General features: G+C 38.9%; 1 long non-coding RNA gene across 1 annotated transcript in view; it reads right to left on the reverse strand.

Moving 5' to 3' along the window:
* Nucleotides 1-11,390, reverse strand: part of LOC111544256 — a 530,430-nt gene extending 519,040 nt beyond the window's left edge. Inside the window, exon 1 of the long non-coding RNA XR_002732086.2 lies at nt 11,239-11,390. This is a non-coding gene — a long non-coding RNA (uncharacterized LOC111544256). The remainder of the gene's footprint in view (nt 1-11,238) is intronic.
* Between the last annotated feature and the right edge of the window lie 5,118 nt (nt 11,391-16,508).

A 16,508-nucleotide genomic window follows, 5' to 3' on the forward strand; every position in this document is an offset into this window, starting at 1 on the left:
GGATTTCTGGACTGAGACTGAAAGCAATTTGTTCTGTGATTCAGAAAATTTTTTCTCCAGAGTAGTATATACTGTGTCTGTCAGATTCATATTCTTTAATTATTTTGTGAGATGAATATATGCTCTATAATGGTAATTTCATGTATAGGGTAAGCTACAACAGAAGTATATCATGGCAGCTTCCTAATATGGAGACCAAGGCCTAACTATTCATCTTAATTCAATAACTATTAACTCAACTTTCTTTGCCTTATTTCACATTTACCATATGCGAAAACGTGTTTTAGGGAGTGGAGAAAATGATAAAATCATAAGCTCTGTCTTGGATTAGGTCACAATTAAGCTAGACCAAATAGACAATCACAACAGAGAAAAACCTAACTGTGGCAGCAGTGTGCTTAAGACACAGGAATAGCCTGCTAAAGATTTGAGAACCAAGCGGAAGACAAGAAGATCATTGCGTGGTTTTAAAATAAGGGTGAAAAACATCTTAGATAGGTTTTAGAATAATCACTCTGGCTGCAATGTGGAGAATGGATTGAACAAAACCAATATGGGAAGCAGGGAGCTATAATATATGGATGCTGAATTTCCCAGTCAAGAAAGAATTAGGGCCAGGTGCAGTAGCTCCCACCATTTGGGGAAGCCAACGAGTGAGGATCACTTGAGGTCAGGAGTTCAACACCAGCCTTGCCAACATGGTGAAATCCTGTCTCTACTAAAAATACAAAAATTAGCCAGGCCTGGTGGCTTGCCCCTGTAATCCCAGCTACTTGGTAGGCTGAGGCAGGAGAATCAGTTGAACCGGGAGGCAGAGGCTGCAATGAGCTGAGATTGTGCCACTGTACTCTAGCCTGGGTGACAGAGCAAGACTCCATAAATAAATAAATAAATAAATAAATAAATATTAGTATCTTAACTAAGGCAGCAGTGTAGAATATGAAAACAAGGAGATAATGGCCAAATGCATTTTGGATAGAGCCGAAGAATGTGAAAGTCATGGCATATTCAACAAGTCATGATGAAGGCATATGATGCCATCGAGCACCAGCCAGCCAGACAGTCATGTATCAGTAGAGGTGGGGTGGCACATTGGGACAGAGTGTAGGCTTCCTGAATTCATGTGCTGGCACTGCCACTGATTTAGCTGGGTGTCCATGTAAGGAACACTTTACTTCTCTAGTACCAACCTCATTAAATTATTGTGATGATTTAGTGAGTTAGAATATAAAAATGCTTAGAATAGTGTCTGACATATAGGAAGCAAGTGAGTGTTAGTAACCATTATCTTGTGCCAACATTCAGGTACACAGGTTCTGGAGGCATCATGATGCAGTTCTGAGAATTTCCAGGTCCTATGCATCTTACGTATCCTAAATTTGGATGACTTCATGCCAGAAGGCGAGTGATTACCTAGGGAGAGGCTGGCACTTTGCATGGCTCTAAGCTACCCAACCTTGCTACCACTCACCAGAATTTCTTCCTTCCTTTTAATTAAGGCCTTGCTCAGCATCATTCAGAAAAGTCCCTCCTGTTTAATCTGTGACTCATAGTCCAACCATTTGAACGGTACAAACATTTCCTCTGCAGGAAGGAGCAGATGCACTGGTGAAAAACAAGTAGGGGAAAATAAAGCAGGGAGCCTCATAAATGCGGAGGTAGTTGGGACTAAAGAAATCACATGTTTTTACAGACATGTTAGCTTGCACAAGTCCCTTATTCTTCATGGCACAATAATCATCGGAGACCTTTGTCTCTAAAGGAAATGAAACCAGCCACAGTTGCATCAGTTACCATCCCTGGAGTGTCGGTCTGCTATTGGAAGATACACGGGGCAGGAAAGGCTTCTCTCCAGGTAGCAATAAAAGAGTTATCAACTCACTCTGGTACTCCTCTGGGACCCAGAACAAAAAAAAAAAATCTAAGTCTGGCACCTAGGCTCTTTCCTGAGTGGGTTGTCATGGCAACAGGATATTAGCAAGTGTTTTCAGGATTCTAGGGCCTTGGCAATTCTCATGAGTTTCTCTGCCTCAGCTTCTATGTATGCACAGACATATGGATACTAGAACTGATGCCAGAATTGAGGAGAGAATTTAAAATTCATGCCAGGATCCCTCTGGGTTACACAGGACCTCAGTTGACCTCGCAGAGTTTAGCTTGCTCTGCACCACCGCTGATACCATGACCCATCTGGTTCACTGCCTGCTGGAGCTCAGTTGCTCCAGCTGTAAAATAAGGCGGTTGGAGTCAGCAAGCTCAAAGGTTAATGTCAGCTCCAGAATGCTTTGAATCTCAGTAATTTTATAGAATTTTCTTCCAGAGTTCTTCATGGTTGATCTTGATCATGCTGTTTGAGAAACAAAAAATCATCTTCATTAGTACTATTCTAGATAGAATCATTTGCTCTTGATCAAAGCCTTTATTGTTATTCAAAGAGAACATTTAATTGTATATGACGTACATATTTAAGAAGGCAATATATTTGTGTGTATATATTCACAGAAGCTTTAGTATACAGGCATTTCAATATTCATACATTTTATTCCTTGATTTCATGATTTAATTTACTTGATCTATGACTATATGGCACACAATGTTGTATTAACTATAAATACTTGTTTCTTTGTGCCTGGATGTATGGCTTTAACTTGAGTACAAGTTCTGTTCCTCCAGGAATTCAGAAGAAAGCTGTAATTTTTATGAGTTCAGCTATCGTGTCTGTGTTACATGCTATTGTATCCTCAGCACTTTGAAGAGCACTTGACAAATGATAGATGATTAACAAATGTTTGAAGAACAAGTGAATGAATGAATATATCAAAGATGTAAATTGGGCCTACTTGAGTTTCTTTACATTACAGTAAAAAGGACCTCTTGATAAAGAACACATTAAATGTTCCAGTTACCTACAGCATAATAAATAGTCCTAAAACATAGTAGCACAAACAAAGACAACCAATTCAAAATTTCATGCTCATAGATTCAATATGTTAGGAATTCAAGAGGGGTACAGTGAAGATGGTTCTTCTCCACTTCATAATGTCTGGAGACTTAACTGGGTTGATGACAGTGACCAACAGCTGGAGGCTGACAGATTTGTGGCTGAGAGATCTGCCTCCAAGATGTCTTCTTCATTCATAAGTCTACTACCACAAGAAGATTGCTGAAAGGTTGAGATCAACTGGAACAACTGACCAGAGCTCTTAAATGAGGTTTGAAATATCTCTCTCACTTGGTGACTGGTTTTGGAGAGGGAACATCTAGAGCACAGGCATTCAAAGAGATTAAGATAGAACCTGCAAGACTTCTGTTGACTTAGCATCAGAAGATACAAGAAGTGCCACTTTTGCCATGTTTTACTGGTTGTAAGCAAATCACTGACACCAATCCTCCATTTTTGATTCCTCTGGAACATAGACATCAGTTGATGGCACTTCTACTGCAACAATTCCTACCTTTCATTTTATGTTTCTTTTTTATAATGTCCTGCTATCTTCTAAAATAATTCTTTCATCACATCTTTCACCTTACCAATCCATGTTTCAGTGGTGTTCAATTATATCATCTATTGAACATTTTATTTTATATACTAAGTATTTGATACCAAAATACTTATACTTGTATTAATTTAAAATTTCATAACTTCACAATGCCAATATCTGCCCTTTTAAAATTATATTTGTTGTATTTAAATCACCATGCATTTAAAGTTATTTTTTTGTAAAGAATTTGTAAGCTTCAGGTGTCTAGTCATATTGGTCTGGGGTGCCAGTTCCATGATAATATACAATGTAATAAGTCAAAGATCTGGCCTTGGTCCACGTCCTAATAGAGGGCAAGAAATAGGCCCAAGACTCCACAGAACAACTGTGTGTGTTCCTCTCTCTACCACTCTCAAATGCAACTCAGTCAGAAGATCACCTTTAAATTTTTAGAGAAAAATAAAGAATATCGTAAAGAGGTATTTTTCATAATTCTAATCCACCACACACGAAATTTGGAGGAAAGGTACTAAAGAAGTAAATACTAAAGAATATTTTCATCAACCCTCATCCTAGCAGTTTTTTTGTGCTGTTTTTATATTGTCCACTCAATACCAACAACATGGCCATTGCAATTTCTGTGAGAAGAGGTCAAGAAATAGACTCTTACATGTCTAGTTCCTCAATTGCCTTAAGTCCGCAGACCATGCCATCACACCACACACACACACACACATTCGTACACACACTCACACACATCTACACACACATATAAACCAAGGCACAATAATGGCCTCACATTTCCCAAAATGTCTCTCATTCCTTTATTTTTCTAATTTCTCCAGGGTTCATTTAAGGGAGAGGTCAGCAATTCATGTTAATTTTTATCTCATTAGGAATGGAAAGCTACTCTAATAGTTTTTCTAATGAAATATATTTTCTGAGGTGATCCACATAAGAAAGGGATGACAAAATATTCATTTTTTTCTAAGTGCTCCAATTATACAAGTCTCTGTAATGATATGTTAATAAGACATGCCTATTCAATGAAGCTTTTGCTGGAATTTTACTCCAGATATAACCATCATCATTATATTATTATTATTATTATTATTATTATTATTATTATTATTATAAAAGTTCTTGTTTATTTTGGATTTCCTATGAGCCATGTTCAATAATATTCACCTTACATGTCTAATCATATGTTATTAAGGGCACTAAATAGGTTCCTTAGTAAGGTCATATGCAAAGTTTCAAAGTAGAACAGTCAAAAATGAAATAAAATAAAATAAGAAGCCCAATTCTTTTTTCAGTCCCTCAAAGAAAACAAATACAAACTTCTGGTAGCTGCTTTTGTTACTTTCTTAACTCTTGGCATCCGTACATTCTCCAGACTCCCATTCTACACTCTCCTTCCTTGCCTACTTCTTTTTTCTTTTATATCTGTTGACTTCATTTCTTTAAGTCCTTCCCATCTTCCTCCTGAGTCTTAGGCTCAATCTCTTTTGGATTATTCTGCATCACAAAAGGCTTCTCTACCAGAGACAGATCACACAGAAGGAATCTAAGATTTGAAAGCTAGGTTAGCAACGAAAGCATTCTCGGTGGTAGACTGGGATGGGGAGACAACATCTCTGAGCATTTCTTTATTAGTATTTTTTTGCCATCACATATATATGATTTCATTTGTTCTCACAACAACACTATTAGTTAGATCTCACAACTGTATTTTTTATGTGAGGCAAGCAAGCGTCACTGAGGTAAAATTGCTTGTCCAAAGTTACAACAGATGTTCTTGAAAGTAAAGAAGTGAAAATGTACAGCCAGGGTATCTGATGTTGATGCCCACACTTTTAACCATTTACCTAGTTTGCGATACTTTTTCCTATGAAGATATATTTTCAAAACAACATCAAAAGTTAGACCTTCATAGGAACTCTCCTCTTCAACTGAAAGAGTTTGGGTCAAGGGAGATAACATATTTAAAAGAACCTGTCTGAGTACTCTGAGTTTGTTTCTGCTTGCTCAAGTACATTTCCATTCCCAAAGAGTGGCTCACCTGAGGCCATCAGTATAATTTTACATAATTATACACCTAGCCAGTGTAACAGCTATTAGCAACCAATTAGTAGTAATTTGGGCAATGCTAGACATTCTCTTGCACTAAATCTTTTATCATGAAATTTTAAGTCATTAGATTAATAAATAATAAACTACCTACTAGAGATATTTGTTATAAAAGACTGTACTTCAAATATGCTAAGTTATTTACATATAAGCAAATTATGCAACTGAAGCAGCATTCCTCACAATCCTGCTATGAATTTGAACTTATCAACAAATCAGAAAAGCCAGTGCTCATCATCTGAAACACAGATTCCATTTCCAGCTGCCATGAAATCTAGAGTAAGGTCTGACTACTCATTCAAGAGACACTCCGGGGAATATTGACAGTCACCCTACTGCAGAAACTCTGTTGTATTGGTGAAGTGGGGAATAAAAAGGAAAAATGGCGGGGGAAATTTCTAAGATATGATGATTTATCTTTACCTGTGGACCAAATCTCTTAGGAGCAAAGAAACAGCAAAAATTTGGAAAATTGCCTAGATAATGTCTTATCAGCCTTCATAATCGATTCAAGGCAGTGTATTCTAGAAATAAAGCAGCTACATTTTTGTTTCCAACATGAGATAGAAGGAAAATTGAGACTACTGAACTCAAGTGTTTAGGACCTGCAAATCTGTGAACCTTAAAATCAAAATGGCAGCTTCCTTATTCCCCAACCCTGCAATATTTCAGATCAAAAATAGTTGACTTCCTGATACTCAAAAAATAGGTAATGAATTAAAAAATAAACAAACTTTATATTTCTGTTGTGTATTTGTAGCTTAAAGTGAGTTTACAACCATTATGCACTAAAAAGAAATGGTAAGAATTAGTGCTATTACTACTTTATAAATAAAAAAGCCAAGGCACACACAAAAGAGAGTGGAGGAAAAATAACAAAGATTTTAGAGCAAATTCTAGAGCTAAATTCTTGCTCTTTTCCCATGTAAGTTTTTAATTTGAGAATTACTCTCCAAGTTCCATTTGCTTAGCAATAAAATAATACAAATAATTCTGGACATCTTGAAGTTTAAAAGATCGCATGAAAAGTAACAACAGCTATCCAAGACATCTTCCTTTCTCCTACCGCACTGTCCCCTTTTGCTTTGGGAAAAGTATGTATGTTGATCTTGCTTGCTAAGACAATTAGGAAGATGTTTCCTTATACATTTTTCTCAGTAACTATTTTTGCTGTCAGATACAGCTTCTTAGAATTTTATCAGCTTGATAAACATTAGTCTGATGGAAATTGTCAATTAATTTTTACTGTTGACCTAATTTTTTCCTATCACTCCTACATTTGAATTCCATCCCACAGTGCTTTGCCTAACTATCTTAGTGTCTAAGGTAAAAGAAATATTCAGTAATGCTGATCTTGCCTTTATTTAAAATTTTGATATTTTGTTCATCATCAATTTTTTTGCATTCATTTTTTTAAAATATTGTTTTAAAATATTGTTTACCTCAATTACTAAGATTTTTGGCACTTCTTAAATTTTTCAGACAATGCAAATGCCCCACTTGCTTCATCTCAGTCCAGGCCTTGCCATTCTGCTTCTATTTCCATATGTTTAGAACACTTTTTTTTTTTTTAACCTAGTATGAGGTGAGTCTAAATCTGGCTTAAATCAGTGGAGGATACCAGAAGTATCCAAAATATAGATGAGGCCCCTACCATCTGGCTTTATAAGGCCCTGGAAATAAAATAACCTTTTTACTTTTTTATGACCCCAAAAATATCAAAACACAACAGGAGGCATGCTAAGCCCAGAGTTTAAATTGAGAAGATTTGATTTGGTTTCATTGTTTGCATGTTTTGTTTGCTTTATTGTTTACTTTCAGTTTTGTTTTTATTTATGTCTTTCTTTTGGCAGCAAGCAATGGATAATCTCAGTTAGTGGTTCAGGAGAGGAGATGAAGATACTTCCTTCCCTTAAAATCTGACATCCGATATTGTTGTGCCCTTCACTTCCCCAGAGGAGAGACTTACAAGAGCAACAGACCCAGCAGCAGCAGCTCCATTAAATCTCTATCCTTATACTTTCTTCAGGGTGGCAAAAATTGAGCTTCTCAAGGTTGTCCAGAGCTTTAGATATCCCCTCCTTTATTTTCCCAAAAACATGCAAGTTTAGTAAAGACGAACTTAGGTGACACTGCAGGAGCTACTTAGGTGACACTGCAGGAGCTGAGTCCTAGTGCTCTAGGCCCAGCCTTAGCTCAGCTGGAGTCGGAGCAAGATGTATCTATGACTGGTTTGTAGAAGGTCACTGCACTGGTTACCCTGCTGACAAAAAATAAATCCTAGACTTAACACTAATAAGAAACATCATTTTGGCAGAAGCTTTAAAAAGAGAAATATTTAAAATTGACCATGTAGGGAAAAAAGTAAACAATGTAACTGACAAGAATAATTTAGGACTTCCAAAAACATAGTCTACATAGGAAATTAACAATAATTAATGTTCATTACCTGCTTACAAGGAACCTGATGTTGTGTCTAGTTCTTTTGTTATACTGAACTTTCACAACAACTTGTTAAGATAGTCACTATTTTTAAACTTGCTGAAGGTCACTGCTAGGTCATGAGCTATAGCTACTATAATATATGCTTCTCAAGTAATCAAGAAAACCCAGATTTAGGAAAATGCAAGTATTATTTGCCCATAATTCTGGTTAATGGGTGCTACATGTATGTGTGTTTATGTATGTGTATATACTTAGGGAACTATCTGTGGAAGGTAGGGAGTTCAAAAGTCAAGATATTTGGAGGACACACGTCAAAAAAAGTTAAACAGATTTTTATTGCAAACATTATCAGTGTCACGAATAGGCTAAGGTGAACAGTGATTCTCCAAGGGAAGAGTTTTAATGGTAGGGTTTATGTATTAGTCCATTTTCATATTGCTATAAAGAAGTGTCTGATCCTGGGTAATTTATAAAAGAAAGAAGTTTAATTGACTCACAGTTCTGCATGGCTTGGGAGGCCACAGGAAACTTACAATCATGGTGGAAAAAGAAGTAAACACATCCTTCGTCATATGGCAGCAAAGAGGGAAGAGCCCATCAAAAGGGGAACAGTCTCTTATAAAACCACCAGATCTTATGAGGACTCACTCATTATCATGAGAACAGCAGCATGGGGGTAACTGCACCCATGAATTAATTACCTCCCACTAGATCCCTCCCATGACAGGTGAGGATTATGGGAACTACAATTCCAGATGAGATTTGGGTGGTGACACAGTCAAACCATATCATTCTGCCCCTGGCCCCTCCCAAATCTCATGTCCTCACTTTTCAAAACACAATCATGCCTTTCCAACAGTCCCCCAAATTCTTAACTCATTCCAACATTAACTCAAAACTCCAAGTTCAAAGCCTCATTTGAGACAGGGCAAGTCCCTTCTGCCTATGAACCTGTAAAATCAAAACCAAGTTAGTTACTGCCTAGATACAATGGGGATAGAGGAATTGGGTAAATAAACCCATTATGAATGGGAGAAATTGCCCAAAAATGGGGCTATTGGCCCCATGCAAGTTCAAAAATCCAATAGGACAGTTATTAAACCCTAAAGATCCAAAATGATCTCCTTCGACTCCATATCTCACATGCAGGTAGCACTGATGCAAGAGGGGGTTCCCAAGACCTGGGGCAGCTCCAGTCCTGTTGTTTTTCAGAGTACAGTCATCTTCCTGGCTGCTTTCACAGGTTGGCATTGAGTGTTTGCAGCTTTTCCAGGCATGTGGTGCAAGCTGTCAATGTACCTACCATTCTGGGGTCTGAAAGATGGTAACCCTCTTTTCACAACTCCACTAGGCCATGCCCCAGTGCAGACTCTGTGTAGGGACTCCAACCCCCATTTCCCTTCTGCACTGCCCTAGCAGAGGTTCTCCATGAGGGCTCTGCCCCTGCAGCACACCTCTGCCTGGACATCCAGGAGTTTCCATACATCCTCTGAAATCTAGGCAGAGGCTCGCAAACCTCAGTTCTTGACTTCTGTGCACCTACAGGCTCAGCACCACATGGAAGTTGCCAAGGCTTGGGGCTTAAACCTTTTGAAGCCATGGCCTGAATTGTACTTTGGTCCCTTTTAGTCATGGCTGGAGCTGCTGGGAAACAAAGCACCAAGTCCCTAGGCTGTACACAGCAGGGAGCCCCTGGACCTGGTCCTGGAAACTATTTTTCCCTCCTAGGCCTGTGGGCCTGTGATGGAGGGGCTGCCATGAAGGTCTTTGAGATGCCCTGAAGACATTTTCCCGTCATCTTGTCAATTAGCATTTGGCTCCTTGATACTTATGCAAATTTCTGCAGTATGCTTGAATTCCTCCCCAGAATTGGGGTTTTATTTTCTACTGCATTGTCAGGCTGCACATTTTCAAAACTTTTATGCTCTGTCACTTCTTAAATGCTTTGCTGCTTAGAAATTTCTTTTGCCAGATACTAAATCATCTCTCAAGTTCAAAGTCTCACAGATCTCTAGGGCAGTGGCAAAAAGCTGCCAGTCTTTTTGCTAAAGTATAGCAAGAGTGACCTTTACATTAGTTCCCAATTAGTTTCTCATTTCCATCTGAGACCATCTCGGCCTGGAATTCATTGTCCATATCACTACCAGCATTTTAGTTAAAGTCATTCAACAAGTCTCTAGGAAGTTCTGGGAGAGGCAGGGGGCAGACAAGCAAGGGTCCCCAGAGAATCTCTGACCTGCCCTACAAATGTTTACACCAGATGTTTTTGTGCAGCTAAAGAAACCTGCACAGTGGGCTTGCCTGGGCATCCCCACAATGAACTGGAGGCCCACATGCACTGTGGGAATGGGGTGGGGCCACCAGGAAACCATGTCTTATGCAGGAGAAGAGCTTGGCCTCCTCAGCTTCTCAGCTTGATCCCCTCAGTTCAGCTCAGTGTGGTAGCCTGGTATTCAATCTGTGAGGTGGGAGTTGGCTGGCAGGAACCCTCTCTTTGCTGAGAGCTCCCCTTTCACTTAATGAATTTCACTCTCCTCTCCCAGAAATGTGTCCTCATGGCTAATTTTTCCTGGTTGCCAGACAAGAACCCAGATTTAGTTGAACTAAGGAGCAAAATAATCCTGCATCAGTTCCAAATTTTCCTACATGTTCCTGCCTTTTTCTGAGCCCTCCAAACTGTTCCAACCTCTGCCTGTGACCCAGTTACAAAGTCATTTCCACATTTTGGGGTATCCTTGTAGTAGCACTCCACTCTCTGTGGTGCCAATTTACTGTATTAGCCCACTTTCATGCTGGAATAAAGAACAGCCTAAGAGTGGGCAATTTATAAAGGAAATAGATTTAATTAACTCACAGTTCTCCATGGCTGGGGAAGCCTCAGAAAACTTACAATCATGGAAGAAGGGGAAGCAAACATGTCCTTGTTCACATGGCAGCAGGAGAGAGAAGTACCAATCAAAGAGGGAAAATCCCCCTATAAAATCATTAGATCTCATGAGAACTCACTCACTATCATGAGAACAGCAGCATGGAAGTAACTGTCCCCATGATTTAATTACCTCCCACTGGGTCCCTCCCATAACACATGGGGATTATGGAAACTACAATTCAATATGAGATTTGGGTGGGGACATGCAAAATCATATCGGTTTAAGTATAAGGTATTTGACTAGGACCATACCTTTGTGATGGGGCATGACTTTTCAGTTGCATTTCATTTCGTCCTGGCACCTTAGTAGTTAAGAGCTGCTGACTGAATGGCAGCCAGAAGTTCACTACCAACAACAGGTGCATGAGTGCCACCACATTGCAGATCTCTGCCTGATCCCCAGCTGTCACACCAACCTTAGTGTGAGTGTGGAATGTTTAACAATGCGTGGCCATGCATACCAGTCCCGAAAGAGAGAGAGAGAGACCAAGCATGAGGGAGTACTGGTGAGGCAGCCAGCTGAAAGAGCAAGTGATGACTCAGAAAAACATACAGAGCCATTGGGGTTTCTTAATAGGCACTCACTGCCCCTAGGAAGGAGTAAGGAGAAATTTAATGGACCCTGCTGGGTCTGTTGCTATGTAAATCTCATCTCTGGGGGAGTGACTGGCACAAGAATATCAGATGTCACTGGTGCAGACATTTTGCAGATGTGTCTTGTATTTACCAGCGTGCAACCTGTGAGCAACTTCCAAATGTGTGAGCGTGGGAGTGTGGGCAGATGGGTATGGATGTGTGCATATGCCACTTCTTACATCTACTGCCCACAAAGCAGGAGCAAGGTTTAAGAGGTGAAATTTGACATGACATTTCATGCACACTGATAGAGATAGTTTAATTTTTGCAAATACTCGTTGTCAGCTGCATTTTAGAGGCGAACACCCCATCCACACACACTCTCTCACAAATACGTGAAATGAATCAAATTGCCCATGGCTCCCATGGGAAAAACATGCTATTACTCTGTTTCCAAAGCAGTTGTCAGATCTCTGGTGATACCTCAAACCAGATCCTTGCATTTATGTGACAAGGACTCTTAAAAAGCCTGATAGCTTGTTCTAGGGGTAGGGAAATAAAATAGGTAAGTGGAGTTTATTTAAAGTTAAAATTGAGAGGAACAGAAAGACAGAATATTTATACTGATATGTGATATTTTATCCTTATTATGCATTTTTATCCTCTATTTGGTCAATGGACAAATAGTGCTGAATGTAGGACTAATCTTAAAGCAAATGCCCAGAGTACTTGAACTGTATTGAATTAAATTGAAATGGATCAAATTGAATCAAATGGATTCTGTGTGAGTGCTCACCTCTGTCCAGGAATAGGTTATTTAAGACTGATTTTTGATATAGAAGAGACAGCCTTAGCTTACAGTGTGGGGCATAAAGCAAGGAAGAAATGGAATTTATGTCTGTCCTGGGCAAGAGTTGGTAGCAAGCAAGGGGAGGTCTCAGTCTTCAAGGCAAGATCAGAAGCAAAGTTTCCCTAAGATCAGAAGCAAAGTTTCAGACAGGAAATATATCTGGCTGGAAAGTAATTTAGAACTTAGAGCCCAGGGAAAATCCCAGAAGCCCTGTGCCCAGGGATAATGTTGCTGGGGGTAGGTGTGAATATTAGGGTAGAACAACTGTGATATCTAGACAATTTTGTCAGGAACTGATAACAAGGAAACCCTAAGATACACACTACGCAACACCAGTTGTAGACCATCATGGTGACCAATATTTCCTGAACTTCAGGAGCAGTGGACAAGGGAACTACTAGGGAATATGAAATAAACACAAGATATGGTTCTGCGCCCTGATCTTGAAAATCCCTGACTCTTCCAACGTACATAGCAAAAAAATTTGTAAAACGTTTAGATTTCTTTTGTGTGCAGTCATAAGATTGAAGCAAAGAAGCCAAGAAAAACACTATTAATATTAAATAAGATTATTTTCACATAAATAATTGCCACATTATATTTTATTATTTATTTTCATATTCACAAGAAGGAATTCATTTGAAAATGACGGTGGAGTTCTGCTCTCCTGTGTTAAGTAAATGACAGAATCAAAAGTCTCTCATGATCTTGAAAAGACAGTGAATCCAGCCTCCCACCTCAACGTTAGATTGTATGAGCCCCAGCATAAAAGTGTGCTAGACTCATTATAAAATCTCCATCCCTGCATGACCTTGAGCTAACTGCCACTTCATCTTCTAAACCTCCCATTTTCTTTCTTGTAAAATTTCCTAAGAGGGATTCCCGGCACTTGCTCAGTGGTCACTGTGTGCCAAATACTGTTCCACATATTTTATCTAAATTCTTCCATTTTAATCCCCATCATCACCCAAAAACTCAGATGAAAACTATCTCCTTTTTAAAGAGGGGGAGTTGAAATATGTAAAGGATAAAGAACTCATCCAAGTCACATAGTCTCTAAGGGAGAGCACCAGAACATAAACCTAGGTCATTGGGTTTCTAAATCTATCTGTTTGACCAGCAAGCTATACTTTCTCCCAGGGAAAATATTTCTTATGCAATATGAATATGATAGAGGTGAAATGCATAATAGGTACACAATAAAACCTAGTAAATGTTGTTTTTCTCCTTAGTTTGTCCAGCACTTACCTCCTAACCTCACCCCAGGTTATGGAAAGGGAAGAGGGAGACTGCAGGTATACATGGGTTTTAACTCCTCAGGTGATTCTGACAGAATCAGGTTCACAATTGAGAACCTTTCTCTTCTATGAACCCATTCCATGGTTTTGTAGCAGTCAACCTCAAGAGATTCCTTCCTGACTTCTGACTTAATTCAAACAGGGGAGACTATAAGGCATTTTCCCCTTGTTTTATTAAAAATTCTGTGTTACAACACTCCTAGGAGTTTGTGATTAAGTCAAACATGTCAAAATTGTTTCATCTAAAATTATATAGCTTTCTGAAGTCTCTATTTTCTTTCAACTTTGACTTGTACAATCATTATATAGCTATATAAATGAATATCTCCTGAGTGCAAGTACATTCTGCTTCTTGAGTTGCCAGGTACTATTTCCAAAAATTAGATCCAAGTGTGACGTGCTGCTGCATTCAGATCCATTACCTGCTGCTGAGCTCAGCTTACATTGTCCATTGCTGTATTTGCCTCCTTCCCACCAGAGCCTTTTTCACAGAGAGATACGGCATTAGCTGCAATCCTAGTAGACATCTTAAGAGTATAAAAAGTGTTACATCAATCTAGAGCCACTCAATGTGGCCACAAATTATTGTGGGTTTGGGTGGCTAGGTGGCTTTCCAATACATACTTAGAAATGTCAATGTTTTATCATAGCTATGTGGATCTAACTTCTATGCATGCTTATGAGCCATTTTAAAGCAATTTAGTACAGTGAAACATGAGAAAAATGAGAAAGAATGACAATTTCTATGAGGAACTTACAAAGACTGATATTTTATTTGAATAAAATTGTAGAGTGGAAACTCTCTAGCATCTTAAACATATGAAGAGATTACTGTTCTCCCAATCCCTCCCCACAAAGGATTATCAGTTTTTTGGATGAGCTTTGGAAGATTCATGAGCCCCAAAATGAGGGTAAAATTTTGTAGCTGCATTTTGGGGAAAGAGTTTTATACCGTTTTTTCCCCCCAGATTCTCCAAATGACCTGTGCCATGAAGAATTAAGGATACAGAGCTAGAAAAAAAAAAAAAAAAAAAAATAGATGTGAGCTCAGTGTCTATGTCTGTACTGAATGGAAATGTAGTCTACATCTATTTTGTTATTTTTACCTAAATAGTTAATTCAACGTTATTTGCTGTGTGTCTAAGATGTATCACGCACAGTACCAGACGCTAAGAATGTGACCAAACATCAGATGCCTTTCTTTTGAAGCCTAAACTTTGTAAAGAGGGAACTCTTTGCTAGCTCTACATTGACTCTTTCTTTTCTTGATTCCCAGGTGTACCATCTACTCCGGCCTCCCAGTACTTTCTTTTCACTTGCAGTGGATTCTCCAACTCTCACCTACCTCTCTCTTTTCCTGGGCCTCACTGAGGCTAGGAAAATAATGGGATGGATTTTTGACATGTTTCAATTCTGGGAAGAATCTACACTCTTTCTGGCATGGTATGATACAGAAGTTATAGCAGAAAATGTTTAGCTTCATGATGCAGAATCTTTTGTTGTATTTTGCTGCTCGTATATGACATCAGACCTCTCTGAAGGCTTCTGTTCTTGTATTCCTCCACTGTCAAATCTTAAAACTCCCATCTCTAACTTAAACTAAAGAGCCCATGCACAGCATAATAAATATCAACACAGTAAACAGGTAACATACAGAATGGGAGAAAGTATTCATAAGCTACACATCTGACAAAGATCTAATGTCCGGAATTAATAAGCAATATAAACAATTTCACAATCAAGAAACAACCCCATTGAAAAGTGAGCAAAATACATGAACAGACATTTCTCAAAAGAAGACATATAAGCAGCCAAAAAACATATTTAAATAAAACCTCAGTATTGCTATGCACTAGAGAAATGCAAATCGAAACCACAATGAGATACAATCTCACACCAGTGAGAATGTCTATTATTAAGCCTGGGCAACATGGCAAAACCCCATCTGTACTAAAATACAAAAAAAAAAAAAAAAAAAAAAAAACCTGGATGTGGTAGTATATGCCTGTAGTCCCCACTACTTGGAGGGCTGAGGTGGGAGGATCACTTGAGCCCAGGAACTTGAGGCTGCAGTGAACCGAGATTGTGCCACTGCACTCCAACTTGGGCAATAAGAGTGAGACACTGTCAGGGAAAAAAAAAAAAAAGGCTGGGCGTGGTGGCTGACGCCTGTAATTCCAGTACTTTGGGAGGCCGAGGTGGCTGGATCACCTGAGGTCCAGAATTTGACATCAGCCTAATCAACATGGAGAAAACTCGTTTCTACTAAAAATACAAAATTAGCCGGGCATGGTAGTGCATGCCTGTAATCCGAGCTACTCAGGAGGCTGAGGCAGGAGAATTGCTTGAACCCGGGAGGCAGAGGTTTTGGTGAGCAGAGATCGCACCACTGCACTCCAACCTGGGCAATAAGAGCGAAACTCCATCCCAAAAAACAAAAACAAAAACAAAAACAAAAAACAAGAATGTCTATTACGAAAAGTAAAGCAACAATAGTTACTGGCAAGGCTACAGAGAAAAAGAAATACTTACATACTGTTGGTGGGAATGTAAATTAGTTCAGCCATCGTGGAAAACAGTTTGAAGATGTCTCAAAGAATTTACAACTACCATTCAACCCAACAATCGTATGACTAGGTATATATTCAAAAGAAAATAAATCATTCTACCAAAAAGACACATGTACACATATGTTCATCACCGTGCTATTCACAATAGCAAAAAATAAAATCAACTTAGGTGCCCATCAGTGGTGGGCTAAAGAAAATGTGGTACATATACATCATGGAATACTATGC

The sequence above is a fragment of the Piliocolobus tephrosceles genome, chromosome 2 (assembly GCF_002776525.5).
Source record: "Piliocolobus tephrosceles isolate RC106 chromosome 2, ASM277652v3, whole genome shotgun sequence".
Taxonomy (NCBI): domain Eukaryota; kingdom Metazoa; phylum Chordata; class Mammalia; order Primates; family Cercopithecidae; genus Piliocolobus; species Piliocolobus tephrosceles.